Raw genomic sequence first — 19,984 nt, forward strand, 5'->3', positions numbered from 1 at the left:
TCTCCAGATGACTTGATCAATGACAATTCCACTAAACCATCAGCACCTTTTGATAGATTTGATGTCTTTACTCAATTTGGAAACAAATCTTTGTGCAGAGATGATACATGATATTTTTGATGGCAACAGTAATTCAGTCACTGACTGAGACACTATGAGGAGTAACTCACATCGAATTTATGATTGTTTTGACCTTACCATGATATTTCTCGTGGTCCTACAAAGACCTGGTCATGAAGCTGTCTGATTCAGAGGAACCACCTGGAGTCGTGAAGGCTGGAGCTTCGAGAAGGTGCCGTGATACGGTGGTATTCTGTGTAAGACAGCCAGAGCCATTTCCCTGGCAGATGGGATGGACTCACCATTTTGGATTATGTCGTAGACAAAACTAGCTTCTGTATATAACTCTCAAATCTAGAAAGAACATCTCCTTTATAGAGATGCTCGGATCTGACACTATTTGGAATGAACACTTTTTCAATTGTTGACTTTTTTAATCAGTAAATCAATACTGAATGATGTCAAACCAAGTTATCAGTTGGTGGAATGTCTAACTTCTGACAGACTGCTGTTTCTTTACGATGAAAGGACAACAGAAGGTGTTACTTTCTCTCAATCAGTGGATACAGTGGATCGGACGTTATGTCTGTCCCATTTAATCTCAGCTAATCAAAGCTGAATACATTGCAATGTTTTACCAACTGTTTTCCTTCTATGTAAAATGTCCCCTTTCCTAAAAAGACCATTTGAAAAATTCAGTGTGCTTCTTTATTATGTGTCCCCAGTACAGGAGGCCTCACTGTTGTTTTTATTTCAATGCTGATTGACAGGTCCGAGTGGTCAGAGTCTCAGCAATTAGAATTATAGCCAATTGAAAGAAAAGCAGTGATTCCCTCACTCGAAGGTTTAATGGGACTATTGTCCTGTATCTGACATGGGGATATCAGGTATTCGATATCAGCTCAGATAAGGTTAACCTATAGAGCAATGAGTACAATACCTATTTCCTTTCCAAATGACAGTGGATGTAAGATTTCCTGTGTCTTGTTTAGACCCATCAATCAGTATTGCTGACCACTAAGTTGAAAGAACTTCAGTTAAAATTCATTTTAAACTATGATTCAAATCAGGAGTTATATATAACCTGTACCAGCATAATGTTTGGGATGCTGCACTTCTGTATTGCTGTATGCATTGGATTATAATGTTTGCTTCTTCCAAGTCTCAATAATAAATGTCTTCCTGCTCCGAGCAGATAGAGAACTTCCCCTCCTCCACAATGGCGTTCCTTTCCATTTGTTGTTTCTTTCCATTCTTGCCTTGCCACCCTACAGCAGATTCCCTGCACTGCCCCCAATGCAGGGAGCTTGTGCTTAAAGGAGAACAACTGAAATTCTGAAAATGCCTTTCCTGACCTCACCATGCTCTCTAGTGTTTTACAGCTTTTAAAAACTCCTGTATGGGATATGGGCATCACTGGCAAGCCCTGCATCTGTGACTCATCTCAACTTGACTTGAACCAATTGGCACTCAAGCCAGTTAAGAGTCGGCCATATTGCTGTGGGCCTGGAGTCACATGGAGACCAGACCAGGTGAGGATCATGATTTTGTTCCCTTATGGACATTAGTGAACTAGATTTTTTTTGATACCAATGTTGAGACTGGCTTTTCATTCCAGAATCTTTTCTTCTTTGACTTCAAATGTCACCACCTGCTATGGGTGCAAATCAAACCAATCAGCCTGGGCTTCTGGATCCAGTGACATTACCACGACATCACTGAGTCCCCTCAATGAAGAGTTTTTGAAGTCACTATTGTAACGTGGGAAACAACTAATTTGCAGATACCCAGGGTCTGACAAACTATAATGTGTTAAATATCAAATCTGTTTTATCATGAAAAAGACAATATGACATACCTGCATATACTGGCAGCAACTTCCCATCTGAGCTAAATCAAAACTGAAAAAACTGTAACTTAGAGACAAAAATAGATGTGCTGGAAATGCTCAGCAGATCTGGCAGCAACTGTGGAGAGAAATCCGAGCTAACATTTTGTGGCGAGTGACCTTTCCTCTGTTCTGAAGTAGGATAACTCTACCCGAAACATTAACTCAGATTTCTCACCGCAGAAGCTGCCAGACATTGCTGAGCTTTTCCAGCAATTTCTATTTTTGTCCCGCCTGAGCTGCACTGAGGGTGTCCACTCGCTGATCAGTGTGCTGCTCTGATCCCAGCATTGACGGTCAGTTTTAGAAAGTCACTGCCACATACGTACCTCTGAGGTTCCCACACAAGAAAACAAACTGAGAGGGATCATGGACAGAAAACTCCATGTATGAACGAACAGGGGCCTATTCTTTACACAACAAAATATTATATTCATGCACTGCACCAGTTTCTACTCATTGGAGTAGGAGACAGCCTTGACCAAACTGTGTCAACCAGGTGTATTTAAAATTAAAACAAAACATGGCAGTTAACTGTCAATTTTCATTTAACTGGTGCATTCACCATGGCAAAGCCTCTGTTAAAGAGAGTTCAATTGCCAACTAATCTGCCCTCTCATATGGTACAAATATTTGCTTTACCCTTGAATGTCTATTCATGCAAATGGACCTGATGAGTGCAAAGTGAAACGTTTCAACAGGTTCTTTATGGCCCAATAAAGGTTTTTATGATGTTAGTTCATAGACAATTATTGACCAGGACAATAAGAAGGAATTGCATAAATCTAATTTGAAACTGTGCTGTGATTTCTTGCATGTTCAGCTGAGTGGGCAGACAAGTCTCAGTTTGACATTTCCTGATGCAATAGTCCCCCTGACGAGATAGCATTGCGCTAGATGGTAGCGTGGAGTTTGATTTTTTGAGCTCAAGCCTCTGGAATGGCACTTACAGTGATTGGAATGAGATTAATCATATGGACCTCATAGAACATGAGTTCCCTAAGTGGGGCTATTAACCTGGTCCAATGGGATACTGGCCTCTGTGGAGTTATTTCAGGACTCATTTTCAAACACAAGACCTAAACTTTCCAACTGCAAAGCAAAATATATACTCACTACCCCCTTCCCTCCAAAACCTCTGATAAAACTATTTCTGAAGGTTTTGAAGCTCAGTCAAACATTAGTTATGGCCTCAGCATCCCCAGGAAATGTCAATGAAGCTTACTGAAACTGAAAAAAGAAATGAGGATGAGAGTGTGCTAAGCTACACCAAATAACCTGTCAATTGATGTATTCCAGTTTTGTTTTTAACAATACCTGATAGGTGCAGCTACATTTCTTTGAGTTAAAACTTTTTAAGACTTAGTAACTAAAATAACTTCAGACCATGATTCAAAAATAGATATCTGCACCATTTGAAAGTTTTTATAGCTCCTCCATTAATTCTCAGTTCCAACACAGCAGGTCGAGTCCATTGGAACACTGAAAACGAGGTCTATTTGAATTCAGCGCGAGTTGTAAATGATTCCACGGAGTTCTACTCCTGTGTGAGTTATGCTTCTGTCTGGAGAAAATGGTCAGAAGTCACACAACATCAGGTTACAGTCCAATAGGTTTGTTTGAAATCACACACTTCACTCTGAATGCTTGCAATTTCAAATAAACCTGAAGGACTATAACTTGTTGTCATGTGACTTCTGACCTTGTCCACCCCAGTCCAAAAACAGAACCTCTATAAATAAGAACAGGAGTGGGATAAAACACCCCATTCACTTTTTAAAGACCCCCCAAGAGTATACTATTTTGCAATAATCCAGCCCATAATCTTTACAGAAAGAAAGTGTTTCCACTGTTTTCAGCTATAAATACAGTACTGGGAGAGGCGAGTCTTTATGTCTTAGTCCATTCTTAACAGGAATCAATCGGAAGCAAATAGCTTGGCTCTGCGTGACCTCTTGCCTGAAAGCCTCAGTCTTATTATTCCAGACAATAACTGCACTCCTCTTTATTTGGTCAATATATGTTTAGAACCCTGCATTTCTAATATTTCATTACTTTAATTATTAGTCTATCGAATTCCAAGCACATGTATGTGCCAATCAGTTTATTATTACTGATATTGTAAAAAAAGTCAAGATAATTAATAGCTTTGTAATTACAGTGAATTTAACATGCGAATGAAGGTTTTGACATGCTGCCTGGGATGCATTTGCAAATGTTTAATTCCTTATATTTAATCCTTACAATTATATACACTGAAAACCTGAGAATGATTTCGGAAGGGAAACAACAGGAAAAGTGCTGCTCATTAACTCCAAGGTATTTTAATTTCTAGGATAGAGACAGTCACAGTGTGTGTACTGTAGGCTCCATGGTGCTAATGTTGAAGGGCAATTTGACATTAATTAAGAGCAATATCTTCACGTTTTTCTTTGACCCATAAAAAATACAAACATTGGAATCAGCACATTGCCAAATAGTTGTTGAAGAGATGGCAGTTCAGAATTTTTTTTTACATAAAATTACCCTACAAAGTCATTAGGGTCTTTTTTAAGCTTTTGGTCACATCTGTCAAAACCTACTGCAGATTAACAACTGATCAAAGAACTTTGTCAGTAACAAAATTAAGTCAGATCCCAGGATGGTTACAGGCTTCCTGTTACATTTATCATTGACATCTGGAGTCATGGTCAGGGCTGTGGGCATCTTGCCTTCACCGATAATATCACCTTCAATCAATCTTCACTTTCTCCATACACTGATGCTATTGTACAAACAAAAAATGTAAAGCATTGAGCAAGACGGAACAATATTGAACAAGATGATTTTTTTTCCTTGCTAACTCCGGGTGCTGGCTAGGTGCCCAGCTGAGAGCTACATTTGCAAATGGTGCCACGAAAATAAGAAAAAACAAACATTGTCACATTCAGTCGGCGTTTCAATTGAAATGAACCCTGGCTTCACATTTGTATTTATTTATAAGTGTTGCAGCACATTTCAGACATTGACACACTAACATCTGAAGACCTGACACTTGCACAGCATTAGAAGGCAATGCCATGACAACCTTTACAGCAGAGAGCTCAGCTACTTTTAATTTACTGAAGCAATCACCCTGTAAAACACGATCCCCAATGGGCAGGCAGTTACCTGAAAGACTCTAGAAAGTTAGAGTCTTCAATTGGGAAATTCAGTTTGCAATCCCATTCTCAAAATTTACACAGATTCTGGCCACAGAGCAGTCACTGGAAATATTGGCTGGTCTGCTGAAGGATAGAGGGAAATCATTTTGCCCACTGTCTAGTGTGCTGAGTAGGAATCATGAAGAAACTCAGGGCTGGTCTGCCATATCACTCCATGGAACAACATGGATAGTTGTTGCTGGAGTTCAAAAGGGCATGGCATTTATTAAGCACAGCAGTCAGACAACACAGACTGAACCTAGGTTGGAGCAAGAGGTAAACAAACAGAGCTGCTGTATAACAGTCATCTCTGAAAATCTCCTAGTGTTACCTCCTATAAGGACTGAATACAAATGGCAAAAAACAGAGGAGAAAGATTCAGTCTGATCATGCAGTTCTTCCAATAATACTTTGCTTACAGAGGGTCTGGGGCTATTTGCAAAGGGAAATATTGCTGGGAGAAAGATGCCGCTTATGAAAAGAACAAAACAAAAATGACAAAATGCATTTCAAATGAACATTTTGTTTTTTTGTCCAAGATTTGATTAACTTACGCACAAAAATATCAGTTTATATTACAGTACTTACTAATGCAGAACAATTACTCCGATTAACAATTTTAAATATGAAAGCACTTTGAAATTTTAATTGCCCTTTTTGAATTTTCTGGACAATTCTGACAGTGGATTTTTGAACTGGCTCAGATGGAGGTGACAGCATCAGGGAAGGGTCAACTTCAAATTGCTCCAAATCTGACTTCATCCAATACAAATGATGCGTGAATGAAGAGGCAGCTCTTTCATGGGAAGTTTGAACACTTAATTGTTCAGTGCTTGCCTGAATGCAGCAGAAATAAATGCTAATTAGTCCACAAACCCCAAGAGTAGTATTATTTAACAGTAACAGTTACCTGATCAGATGTCTACAAACCCAGCTTGACGTTTAACTTTTTTTTGCCTTGTGGTACCTTGTTGAACTGTACCAATTACATCAAAACAACAAGACAATGGATGAACTAACTTGTGTAGTGGTTTGGAAACAACTGGCTTATTGACCTTTACAATTCTGAGTATTAGAGATGAAAAGGAAACTTGAACAAGATACTGCCATAGTACACAAAAGGGGCTGGAAATGATAGTATCCTTTGGGCTGTGTGCCACTGTGCTTTACAAAGAATGGATGTTATAAATCAAAACAATTCAGAGTGGAACATGGCGCATGCATTAAAAAATTACACCCTTTCTGTATTTTTCAATTTTAAATATTTAGCCCTTGGTCTACATACCTGACGTGGAATGTATTTTGCAAGCATTATGTTTACTATTATCACATTGAGTTAAATTTTCTGGCAAATTCAGTAATTTTCAAAATTTGGAGAAAAAAGGTTTGAATATTTGAGAAATTCAAGTAAGTGATGGGACAATAGCTTAAAGCTACTGAGATTGGAGAACACATGGTAAGGCAGACCAACAGCTGATCTGATTAATATGAACTAAAGGATCTTCTCTAAGTACTAGACCACCATAATATTTCACACGTTCACAGGTACCAATTAACCATAGTGACAGTTTTGACAGATGAATACATGAAATTATAAAACCATGCCATATAATTCATTTAATGGTTTCTATATAAATATAGATTGGGAAATAAGGTGTGGATTAATTGAGGACAGTGCTCACAGTTTGGTTACTATAGCAACAAGGTAGGAAACAGCAACTGAATAGTAGAACCACCCTTACGAAAAGCAATAGATGAGGCTGAGTAGTAATTTCCAAATTGTGATTGAGAAATATTTGCCAGACAATGGCAGAAAGGATCTGGAGCAAAATGGTAATTAGAATTAGGATACACACCAGCCAACGAAGAGCAGACAAGGTGAAGGAGCTGAAAGGACTACTCACGTTGCTATAACTCTAACAGCTCCAGACAGTCCGAGAGTTACGAAAAGTAAAGGTGAGTTGTTATTAGTACTGATTTCAATGCATACATTTCAAAGCATTTAACCACTAGAGGTACAAATTTGTAGAAAAATAGAAATATTTACAGACCAGAAGCCCCATCATGTATGTGCGAGCTGAGATAGAACAGTCCAGTCTAATCCCAGATACCTGTGCTTGCTCTCCTGCCCTGTTCTGATACCTTCAGTTCATTTCTTAGAGCTTTCTAAAAGCAATGAAGTTTCCTGTCTCTCCCACTCTTTCAGGTGGTGAGTTTCCAAATACTCTCCTTTAATCATTCTATCAATTACTTTGAATCCACATCTTGCTTATTGATCTATCTGTTGAAATAGATTCGTCATATATCACTCCATCAAAGCCTTTCAGAATTTTATACGTCCCAAATAAATGACCTCTCAGCTTCCTCTACTCTTTCATCAAAGCTTAAATTCCCTATTGTGCACTTTTTAAAAATTCAACTCAAATTAAATAGTTCATTGTTATAAGACCAAATAACTCCATTAGTTCTCTCCATCTGGAGACAGGTCTTACCCAAAACATTAATCATCTCCCTCCTGTTCACATTGTGTGGAGGTGCTGGTGTTGGACTAGGGTGGACAAAGTCAGAACTCACGTGACACCAGGCTATAGTCCAAAAGGTTTATTTGAAATTGTAAGCTTTCAGAGCGTAGCACCTGACAAAGGGGGAATTCAAGTTCATGTTCCTGAAATATATTGCTCTTTTCCATCATCACCTGTCTGACTGACCACTGTTGTAACTGCGGCTATGAGAATGAAGCTACACAGATTATGCATCCTTAGACACCGAGCCAGGTTAGAGATCTGTCTAATGGAGTGTTACTCTTCCCTTAGCAGCCAGTGCAGCATAACATCCTGCCACAGTTCAGGACTGACTGTGGCCCACAATTTGGACTGTACTAATATGGAACCGCTGGCTCTGAATACCTCAAGTGCCTGACTGGCAGTGTCCAAGCCCCTGGCCTGAGACCAGGCACTGTTTTTGACTGATAGTGGTGGGATTCATGACTGATGACAGTCCCCTTGACCTGACTGACAACTATTCCCTTCGACCTTGAGACATGACCACCTGCTTGAAGCACATTCAGTGCGATCTCCTGGGTAAGGTGCTGGCACACAGTGTAGATACGAGACGTAGGTACCAGAGTGCTGACAGCACTGGTAACCATGACAACCTGCTTAACCTTGTCTTTGCCTAAAAGGCATGACAAGACAGAAAGATGATTGAGCCTGCAAGATTGGATTAAGGCAGCAAGGTGCCAACAGAGAGAGCAGAGATGTCAGTAATCCAAGTTGATGCAAAGGGAGCATTTGCTAAGACAGCCAGCTAAGAGCCTGGAGGTGAGGCCAGCTCTAACCCATGAGATGGGTGTATGTCTCTGTAAATGCAGCCTGATAGCAGCACAGCAGTGTAGAGGGTCGATGTGTTCCAAAGTGCAGCATTGAAGTGCAGACCTATACACCAAGTAACTCAGATGTGTCATGGAATGGTGAGGATGGTACATGTCCAAAGCCAACCTTTGAGGACAGGGGTAACAGGAGCTCACTGCCCATGCAGTGTGCCCAGAGGTGTTGGGAACTATTACCCAAGATGGAGACCAGAGGAACAAGTGTTGAGTTGGAGGCACTTTCGTGTCAGGAATTCTTGGTGTCTGGTATCTTTCCATCACTGGGACACCAACAAAACCGTATAAATCCAACAGTATTGCTGGAGATTAGGCTTCTCGCCGCTCACCAGAAAGATTCTCAACTCACCAGTTGAACCTTGGATCCAAAACCAGACCGTTTCCTCGCAATGTAAAGAGTCTCATTTTTCCACTTTCACCATATTTTTCCCAACTGACTTGCCATTACCCACATCATTCAGGATTTGAGAAGATCTAGTGCAAATACAACAAAATATTGGCCAAATGGTTGAAATTGCGCTGGCAACCCACCAATAAAAATGGTTCATTCACCATTGACTGGCCAACTCAATATAAACATGTCTGATTTTCCTGTTTGCATTTCAGTAAATTCAATATTGGCAGAGACTTTTCTGAGTGTTTTAATTCAATTATCTGTGCAGAAAACTAAAATATTGATTTTGAATTTATAATTTAGTCAAACTTGAGGAAATATTGGTGGGATAATGGTTATATCACAGGACTGTTAACCCAGAGGCCGATGTTAATGCTCTGGGAACACAGACTGGAATTCCAATATAGCAGATGGTGAAATCTGAATTCAATTAATAAATTACAATCTAGTGTAATGGTAGCTATAATACTCCTGTCTCTTGTTGTTAAAACCCATCTGGTTCACTAATGCTCCTGAGGGAAGGAAATCTGCCATCTTTGTCTGATCTGGCCCATGTAACTCCACACCCATAGCGATGTAGTTGACCCTTAATTTCCTTAAGAGATGGCCCATGAAAGTCACTCAGACAATGAGGGATGGAGTAAAAATGGGGGCGTCATCAGTGACACCCAGAGTCCAGGGAAGAAGAAAGGAAAAGATGTCCTGAGGAAGGATTAGCAGAAATGAATCACAAGGTAAAACCTGTCTGCATTGCCCAAATGGGAGAAAGTGAGCACTGCAGGAGATCAGAGGCGAAGAGTGTGGTGCTGGAAAAGCACAGCCGGTCAGGCAACATCTGAGGAATAGGAAATTCGTCGTTTTGAGCATAAGCTCTTCATCGGGAATTGATCAAATGCCATATCAAAATGTCTCAAGTGCTTCACACTGTGATCTACCCACATAAGAGTGCACGTTATCCAAAGTGACTGGTTATGGAGATAAACAGGATGGTCATTTGGATAAGCAAAGTCTTTCAAGCAACACCAAGTCAGTCAGGACAAATATTGAAATGTTACACAATAGCATGAAGATTTTACGTAATTATTTTCAGACACATTGTTCCTGGCTGGATATCTACCTGCTCTTCCCTGTTCAAGGTAGTGACTTCCACAGACACCAACTGGTCTCTGCAAGGCCATGTCCATTGACTGTCAGTATGTTACTGAACAATGAGAGAGGATATTGTTACTGTTGTTAGTGAAGCACAACACACACTGAAGGAACAAGAGGCTCATTACAGCCTCCAAGACTCAACATTGAACTCCATACTGTTTGAACCTGAGCACTTGCTAATCACATTCCCCACACTCCCTACACCTTATTTGTATGTTATTGTCTTTGCTCCAAGCAGAGAGAGCCTGTTCTCTCCCTTTCTCACCTTATTTTACTTCCCTATTTTTCTTACACCGTAACTAACAACTCCTTTGTCTTTTGCACTGGGTCTCCATGCCATCTATTTCTCTCACTCCTCATCTGCCTCTGTTAAAGATAGAGACAACTATTTTCCAAGCCCTTTCAGTTCTGAAGAAGAGTCATGTTGGAACTCAAAATGTTTTCTCTCTCTACAGATGCTGCCAGACCTGCTGAGTTTCTCCAGCATTGTGTGGATTTGTTTCAGATTTGCAGCATCTGTAATATGTTGTTTCAATCTGAGCTTGTGCATTGCTGTTGATTGATTGCATCTGCTTCATTGAAAGGCGAACTTAATTCAAAAGAATGAACAAGGAATAATGTGAGCATCATCAACACGAAGTGTTGAAAGAGTTAACACATTCATCTCACTCAGATTAATTTTTTCAGCAATATCCTGAGAAGAATGAACAGGAAAGTTAAAGTTACAATTACAGTTCCTCAATCCCATGAACCATGACTAGTCTGCAATGAAAGATTAATCCACTAAAGTCACTTGGGTCCAAAGGGACATTTGATTTCCTGTTTTAAGTTGTAATTAAGCTAACCACTGCTAAGCACATAGTTACAGACAGGCATCAGTTTGCAGTCACAAACCAAGCAACTAGTTTATTTACTTGCTGGAAATTTATAAACACAAACACTTCCACGATCAGTACAAGTCAATAGCATTGTCCATGTGTCTATCTGAGGACTAGAAGGAGCTTAAAATGTTATAATAAAATTTGAACTAAAAGCTCCTAAATCCCAAAATGCAGCTAATTTCTAATGGACAAAAGCCAAATATTGTTGTTCCCCCACAATAGCTCAGATTTCTGCAAATTAAAACCATTGATCCTGGGGAAATGTCTTTAACCTTTAGCGCACTTTAAAGAAATAATTAATCACAGTATATTTAAACTTTTTCTTTCCACAACTAAGATTTGTAATAATGTTGTGAAAATATTAAAATGAACATTCCAACACATAAATTTTCAGTCTATTAATGTCAGATCTACCTGTATTTTGATAAATAGGCAATTAGGGTGCACAGTGCTTATTCCAAGACTACTGTGATTTCTCTCATCTAAACATTAATGGAGATTGACTGATGTGGACAATGTATGAGCCAATGTTCCAGTCAAGGTGATCCATTGTCACTTCAATCGGGTTTGAATGCTAACTTTGTGCATGAGAGCACTCAGATACATTTAACAAGCTGGTGGCTTTTTCCATAGTTTAATTGTAGTTGTATCCAACATTGGGATCAGAATAGATGTCAGTAAAAACCAGACAAGGAGGTAACAGCGGAGGCTAACAGACATATTGGGTCAAATGGCCAGTTTCTGCTCTATATATTCTTTGTTGACTGACAGGGTGAAAAATATTAAGATATGAATGGAATGTCGGTATTTGTCTCAAGGGGCTGGAAGAGAAAGGGGAAAGTTATGTTGCAGTTGATCTGAAACTATAGTGAGACATCAGTTTGCAAACTGCACTCACTTCTGCACACTGTACCTTAGAAACGGCATATTGGTCTTGATGAGGCTGCAACACAGACTCACTAAGCCAAAAAGATTCAATTATATCGATAGGTTGCATAGTCTCGGAGTATGAAAGATTAAGAGGTGATCTCATTGAGGTGTTTAAGATGCTTCAAGATGGTGATGAGAGAAAAAAAATTAGTTTGACTGATGGGCAGGAGTTCAGAAGGAAAATGGCATTGCTTTGAAATTGGAGCCAAGCCATTCAGGGATGTATCAGGAAGAACTTCTTCATACAATGGCTAGTGGAAATTTGTAACTCCCTCCCCCTCAGCCCATTTTATCTGACCCAGTTTTCGAAGCTATATTTCTCCAGCTCCCTCTTGTTCACTTTTGTATATTTTTCTTTCAAAATATCTGGGCTGCTTCCTTTTGAAATGCTGTTATGGGATTTTCCCCTGTTTTAGGAGGAAGCTTTCACATTCTCACAAACTCCCCGTGAACAAAAGATCCAAACTTTTCACATTACTTGCCATGGAGGGATTGGCAGGGTTTGATATAGATTGTGAAATTACTAATCTATTATTGTTGCATATGTTTAACATTTAACTATAAAAATATCCCCCCATTGCAACTGCAAATGTGCAATTAGAATGTTCAATGATCTGCAAAATCTCTATCTTTACAAATCTGCAAAAGAACGGGTAGTTTTACTGAATTCCAATAATAGACTGAGACAATTTAACAGAAATCAGCAACAGAACATTACCTATGATAACTACTTGTAGTGAGAAGGTGTTAGTAGAAATGGTCCAGATTGTAAAGCCAACACTTTGTGATTGTGAATTACTATAGAATTAGAAAAATGAGGTGTTCTACTGGTACGGCAGGCTGGTATCTGTGCTCTGTGGCACACAGCAACAGAGATTGCCTTCACTCTGGAATGTCAACATGCACAAGGCAGGAGGAAAAAATCAAAAGGAAAGTCATAGTCAATTTTTCCTTCATAATTCCAAGAATAAGCAGCAGCACAGCCCTGAAAGCAGTTCTGCCAATCAACCTCTCAGTTGGAAATAATGTGGAACAAAAGTCTCAGAACCAAAATAAACATTAAGTAAGTATGCAGTGCTCGCACAAGTTCTTGTTTCACTGATGCTTCTTCTTACAATATTATTTCAGGGCAGGGAAACTTAATGGTCTCAGAGCAGGGCAATATTTAATAAGACACTGCGTGAGCACCTCTGCAAAATAAGAGAAAATAAGTTACAAGTTGGTACAATTAAAAACGGAGGATCACCATTGACAGATACCCACAAAATCAGGCCCTACAAAAACAGCACCCAAATTCTGAAAATAAAGTTGCAAAATTCATTTGTGGTGTTCTTTCAGAGCATGAACCTCTTAACATTAAACACAAATTAAATAACTGTGGATGCAAGAAATCTAAAACAAAAACAGAAATTGCTGGAGAAACTCAACAGGTCTGGCAACATCTATGAGAAGAGAGCAGATTAATATTTTGTGTTCAATGATGTTTCTTCAGAATATTATTTGAGATGAATAGTTCAGTCTTTCAATGAACTCAGTCTTGCAAGGGATGTCATAAAAAGGCATACATATTCAAAGAACATGCACAGACTGAACACTTCAACAGTCTCTTAACTACCTCCCAAATGCCTTGACTTTCACTGAATTCTTTAAGCATCAGTCATGGTGGAATATTGGTGAATGTGGCACCAATGTTGTACACATCAAACTGTAAAGATGAGCCAGGTTTAGGCTAGTAATGTTAGTTGAGCAAAGAGCAATTATTATTCTGGAAGAAGAACTTCCTCTTCTTTGAGAAATGGCACAGAATTGGAACCATCAGCAGCAGCAACTCACACATGATTAAACGTTGTCTCTAAAGAGTGGAACCTGTGACAATGAGAAGCTCCCTCACTACAGTATTTACATTTAAAGACTATTACAGGTTCAAATCTTGCAGGTTAAATGTTCTAGCTTTTATAAGGAGTAGGCCAGTCAGCCTCTTTATATCCAATCAAGGAACGTGGATGTCACTGGTTGGACCCATGTCCTTAGTTGCCCCTTGAGAAGGTGGGGGCGAACTGCCTTCTTGAACTTCTGCAGTCCATGCGCTGTGGGTTTACCCACAATGCCCTTAGGGAGGCAATTCCAGGGTTTTGACCCAGTGACCGCTGAAGGAACGGTGATATATTTCCAAGTCAGGATGGTGAGTGGTTTGGAGGGGAACTTGAAGGTGGTTATGTTCTCAAATACCTGCTGCCCTTGTCCTTCTAGATGAAAATGATTGCCAGTTTAGAAGGTGATGATAAAGGTGTCTTGGTGAATTTCTGCAGTGGATCTTGTGCCTTGCAGATAGTGGACAGGCTTGGGGGAGTCCAGAAATGAGTTACTGGCTGCTGCATTCCTAGCCTCTGACCTGCGCTTGTAGCCACTGCATTTTTTTGGCTAGTCCAGTTCAGTTTCTGTTCAACAGTAAACCCTAGATGTTTGTAATGGGTAGTCAGTGGTGGCAATGCCATTTAATGTTAAGGAGTGAAGATTAGAAGCTCTCTTTTTGGAGATGGTCATTGTCTGATATATGTGTGGCACCCATGTTACTTCCAGTTGTCAGCTCAAGCCTGGATATTGTCCAGGTCTTGCTGCTTCAGTATCTGAATATTCCCAATCATCAGTGAACATTCTGACCTATGATAGAGGCAAGGTCACTGATGGAGCAGCTGAAGATGGTTTAGCTCAAGGACATTGCCCTGAAGAACTCTTGCAAAGATACAGGATTAAGTTTTTTTTTATTTAGTCATGGAATGCAGGCATCACTGGCTAGGCCAGCATTTATTTCCATTGCAGAGGGCAGTTAAAAGTTAACTACACTGTTGTGGGTCTGGAGTCACATGTAGGTCAGACGAGGAAAGGGGGGCAGTTTCCTTCCCTAAAACACATATGTGAGCCAGATGATTGAGATCTAACCACCAAAGACACTTTTGGTTGTGCTGGGTATGATTCCAATCAGCAGAAGGTTTCCCCTGATTCTCATGATGTTAAGGCTCCTTGACACTACACTCAGTCAATTACGGCCTGTTTGTCCTGGGTAGCCACCACTACCTCACCTCTGTAATTGAGCCTGTGTTGCTATTTTATAAGGACACAGCCAATCTCAAATTCACTGTTTTGTCTGTATTGATTATCCTTTACTGCCTTTTAGACATGAATCTATCCACCTCGATTAAAAATATTCCTTACATCAGTCTCTGGAGAAGAGTCATGACCCTGAGAAAATGTTCCTCATCTCCATCTTGAATGAGAAAGCCCGGCAAAGAAGGGATCAAGAGTATTCAGAACTAGTGTATTCCACAAAGCAATTGATATAAATCACTGATGATTTAAGCTGTGATCTAAGGTTTGAATTGATTCATAGTACAGCTGGCCTTGTAGGACTATCCTGGTATTGCAACATTCACTCTGTAGGTCATGGTCGATCACCTACTCCACACCACCCTCCCCATTGTTTTCAATCATCACTCATCTCCAAAAACCTATCAATTTCCAACTTGAACCTGCTCAATGACTAAGCTTCAACAGCCTCTTGGGTAGAGAATTCCAAAGATTCACCATTCACTGAGTCAAGAAATTCTTCTACATTTCAGATTCAAATATCCTGCCCTTTACTCTGGTACTGTATCCCTGTGTTTTTCACTCATTAGTCAGGGAAACATCTTAACTCCATCCATGCTGTCATGTCCTATGAGATTTTTCCAAGTTTCAATAAGATCGTATCTCATGCTTCTAAATGTTTAGAACACAGATACTTCATTCTCTCCTGGTAAGACAATCACTAAAATTAGTCTGGGGAATAGTGCAGGAGATTAGACCTGGACACAATACTCTGGGTGTGGTCTCACCAAAGCTCTACACAACCGCAGCAAGGCACCTGATCATGCAACATGCCTTCACATATAAAAAAGACTAGATACTGGTCACCTGCACTAAAACACTATTCTAACCAGAAATCCACTGCAGTAGTCTTGGATCCCATGTTAAATTGTACACAGGTAGAGTTTATGGTCTGAAGGTACAGTTATTGGAAAGAAGCAATTGTTTGAGAGCTTGCCGTATCATACAGAGGCCTCGTGAGAAATAGTAAATAAAAAATATTTTGTCATGAGAACTGATTCCAGAATATTCAGACTAATTTGGAGCATGTAATTCATCAAGATAGAAGGCTTAAACTTTGGTCTCCGATTGCCTGTGGAAATTCCACTCCCCTTGTTCCACAAGGAAAGTTGATGCAAGATAAGATTCCTGTCTTCATTAGCAGGAATAAACAATAGCCAGAATTTTAAAATTATCTGAGCGAGTCAAACCAGAACTCAGGCTAAAACATAATGAAATTATGATCATAAAATCTTGAAGTGATGCTGTTACATACCCAAATGATTAAATTTGCCTGCTGTATTTGAGACTGACCATTTTCCTTATTTAATCAAAGTAAATTCATATGAATTCAGCACAGGGCCTTGTATATCTACTTTTTCATGTCACGCTCTCACTTTCTGATGAGATGGCATGGCCTGACCACAGTCCCTGCAGACCACAGCCCTTCAGACCCACGCTCTCCCGCAGATTTTCATAACCCCATTCCCACACCACAAACCACAGGCCAATTCTTCAACCAATTCACTGATTAAACTCCATGGCCGTCTTAGATGCGTAAGTCCACTTTCTCACTCCCCCTCTTCAGAGCCTGGGGCTATTTACAGCAAAGACATAGCAATAAGGTTAGGCAGATTTCTCAGGCTAACTCGATGATAGATCCCAAAAAATGGGACACACCAGTTGAAGAGAAAAACATATTCACTGAATTAAAGATGGAAATGAATGATTTGATTACAGAGCAATGTTGACTCAACACTACAATTGTGAACTTATCACTACAGTTGAATTTCGATGATTGAGTGAAATTTTGTGTTGATGGGGCTCTCCTTGTTATTTAGTGAACTGATGTGAAATCCAAGCTGCTTTATTCTGACATGATTACCAGGCGGTGAAGCACTTACCTGGTCAGCACGGATTGGATTCACCCCCAAGATCAATTCCAGGAGACAGGGAGCTGCTGTTGGCAATGAGAGAATGACAGCCACACAAAATCTTCACTAGATTTCTAGAAGGGAGTAACTGGGCAGGTTGGGGGTCACAAAAATGAAACAGAATGCAAAAGCTAGGGGTCATAGATTCAAGCGAAGCAGCACAAGCACAAGAGGAGACGTGAGGAGACTTTTTTTATGCACAGTGTGGTGGGTGCCTGGAATTCATTGCATTGTTTGGTAGTGGAGACGGAAACCTACATGCTTTTAAAAACTCCCTGGATCTGCACCTTCAGTGCTGTAAGCTGCAGGGCGATGGGCCGTGTGCAGCAAGATGGGATTAGAAAAGGCATCTGAGTGTCTTTGGGTCAGCATGGACATGGTGGGCCAAACTGCCCCTTCTGTGCTGCATCATTTCTATGGTATGTTGGACAGCAAGATCTAACTCTGGGGAAGACAGAGGGTGACATTTTAATTCAATTTTTAAAAATCTGTAATACAAAGCTAGCTTAATATTGACCATGTAGCTATTGCTGATGGGGTTTTTTATTTGGAACAATCTAGTTCACTGATGTCCTTTCAAGAAGGAAATCTGCAATCTTTACCTGGTCTGGCCCACATGTGACTCCAGAATCAGCATTGTGGTTGACTCTTAACAGCCCTCTAGGCAATTAGGGATGGGCAATAAATGCTGGCCACCCATATCCTGTTAATGAATGTTTTAAAAAAAAACTACCTTCCCAATGCTGGTTTCCTGAAACTGCTCCTCATGAGCTGATCACAACATAACTTGGAGGTGCCAGTGTTGGACTGAGGTGGACAAAGTAAAAAATTGCATAACACCAGGTTATAGTCCAACAGGTTTATTAAGAAGCACTAGCTTTCAGAGCGTCGCTCCGAAAGCTAGTACTTCCACATAAACCTGTCAGAATATAACCTGGTCCTATGTAATTTTTAACTTTGATCACAACATAGACAGATTCAGTTTGACAGCTTTTGGAAGACATTGAAAACTCCTGTGAATCATGTTTAATCTTTGAAGTAGCAATAAAGCTGGTGGGAAGAGGGACAATTGAATTTCAACATCTTTATGCACTTTCTCATCACTGGTGGGTGAGGTTCCTATATTTCCAAATAAACCTGCACCAAGGATGTGCAGGTCAGGTGAATTGGCCATGCTAATTCACCTGAGACTAATGCCCATAGTGTTACGTGCATTAGTCAGAGGGGAAATGGGTCTGGGTGGGTTACTCTTCAGAGGGTCAGTGTGGACTGGTTGGACCGAAGGGCCTGTTTCTACACTGTAGGGAATCTAATCTAATTCAACCTGCCATTCTTGAAAAGGGACTGACTATGGTTTACAGAGAAAGGCACAAGATTCACCTCAAACATCTGAAGTAAATCTGCACTTACCCATTACGCTGCTCAAGAGACACGAACTTTATAGCAAACTGAATGTGAATGTAATTTGCATGAAGCCAGTGATGCAGGATTCCTGACCATGTGTTTAGCTTGAGCTGTGTGCTATAATATAGAATGGAATATTTTGGCATTATGGCTTGTGACAAGCATTAATTGTGTTACAGCAACACAATAGATAGAAATAGAACATTCCAATCTACTGCCCAAACTGTCATACTAACAGAACACCATCCTTAATCAGTTTAGGATCTTAAATCAACATCATCTTGCATTATTATAGCACCATTAAAGTGACAAAATATTGACACGAGCCTCACAATGGGATAATAGGAACAGGGTCCTGGTCAAAAGGAGAGGTTTAAGTAGTGCCTTTAAAAAGGAGAGGGGCACAGAGAGATTGAGAGGTTTAAGGAATGAGTCCAATTCCAGTTGATGTCACTGTCACCCTAGATCCACATGAAGCAATGACTGAGGGAACACAGTAAAATCGGAGGATTGGATGAGGCCGTAGACAGATTAATAAACAAAAGATGAGGGTGTGAGTATATGGGCTTTAAACTAGGAGCCAATGTAGTTGACTGATGCTGTTTGCATGGATGTGAATGAGGAAAAAGCAGGTGCATTACTGATGGTATTTTTCATTGATGCAAGCTTAAAATAATCATATCACTTTCTCTCTCATTTTTTTAAGTAGCGGCATTTCCTGGAAAGGTGACAATGCCGGAGTTATAATCCCAGCAGAACTTCATATATGCCCATCCTTACTATGACCAAGGGTTTGAGTGCTTATAGGTTACTTTGATATGATGGAATCTCTCACAATAAATCAGATAAAGTCAATTCAAAGGATGATGCTTTCCCTCTCACTTCTGCCACTTTGATTTCTGCAGTCTGGGTTGATTGTGTTATCATTCATCACATGCAACAACACTATTGATTGATGTGGACATTTTCTTATCAGGACAGATGATTCCTGACAACTTAATCTCTACCTAAAGTATTTTCTAACTATTCAGATTGGAAACTGGACTGTTCACAGCCCCATGACTGAACCTTTACTGACCCCTGGTCAACAACAGTGTTTCCAATTGTTCAAAATGGTTTTGTTGGTTCCCACAGTTGAAGACTTCATACTGTTTTACCTTACAATAGCAAAAAGGCAATAGTCTAAGAAGGCAGAAAGTAGAACGCTAGATAAATCAGCTACTATTGATTATCTATTTGCTAATGCCTTTAGGGACACAGCAGGTAACCTGGTTTGGCCACAATCACAAACAAAGCCAAAGGCTGAATTCTTTACTTAATGGTACATCCCAAAGAATGCCTAGGGCATTTATTTGTGCTTATTAGAATTCCCATCAATGAATATGCCATACAACTAAAGCATCTTGGGCATACAGAGCCTGCCAATTTTGTGAGAATCTTCCAATATAAGATTTTCTCTGTCAATCGATTTGATCTGGTCTTTTGTGGTGAACACCACCATTTTAAGTTAAAGAACACACACCCCCATGAACCCTGCATATTCCAAGACACAGACATCAATCTTTGATTGTTCCTTTTTTGACAGACACTGCCTCACAAGGACTCTTTAAGATTTTCATGCTAACGGACTTAACAGCTCAATCACTTCGTA

At 40.0% G+C, this 19,984-nt stretch overlaps 1 protein-coding gene across 4 annotated transcripts in view; it reads right to left on the minus strand.

The window, feature by feature from the left end:
• Positions 1-19,984, minus strand: part of sema3d (sema domain, immunoglobulin domain (Ig), short basic domain, secreted, (semaphorin) 3D) — a 356,167-nt gene that overhangs the window by 208,141 nt on the left and 128,042 nt on the right. The gene's annotated exons all lie outside the window — the stretch shown is intronic.

Source organism: Hemiscyllium ocellatum, chromosome 23, assembly GCF_020745735.1.
Source record: "Hemiscyllium ocellatum isolate sHemOce1 chromosome 23, sHemOce1.pat.X.cur, whole genome shotgun sequence".
Lineage (NCBI taxonomy): Eukaryota > Metazoa > Chordata > Chondrichthyes > Orectolobiformes > Hemiscylliidae > Hemiscyllium > Hemiscyllium ocellatum.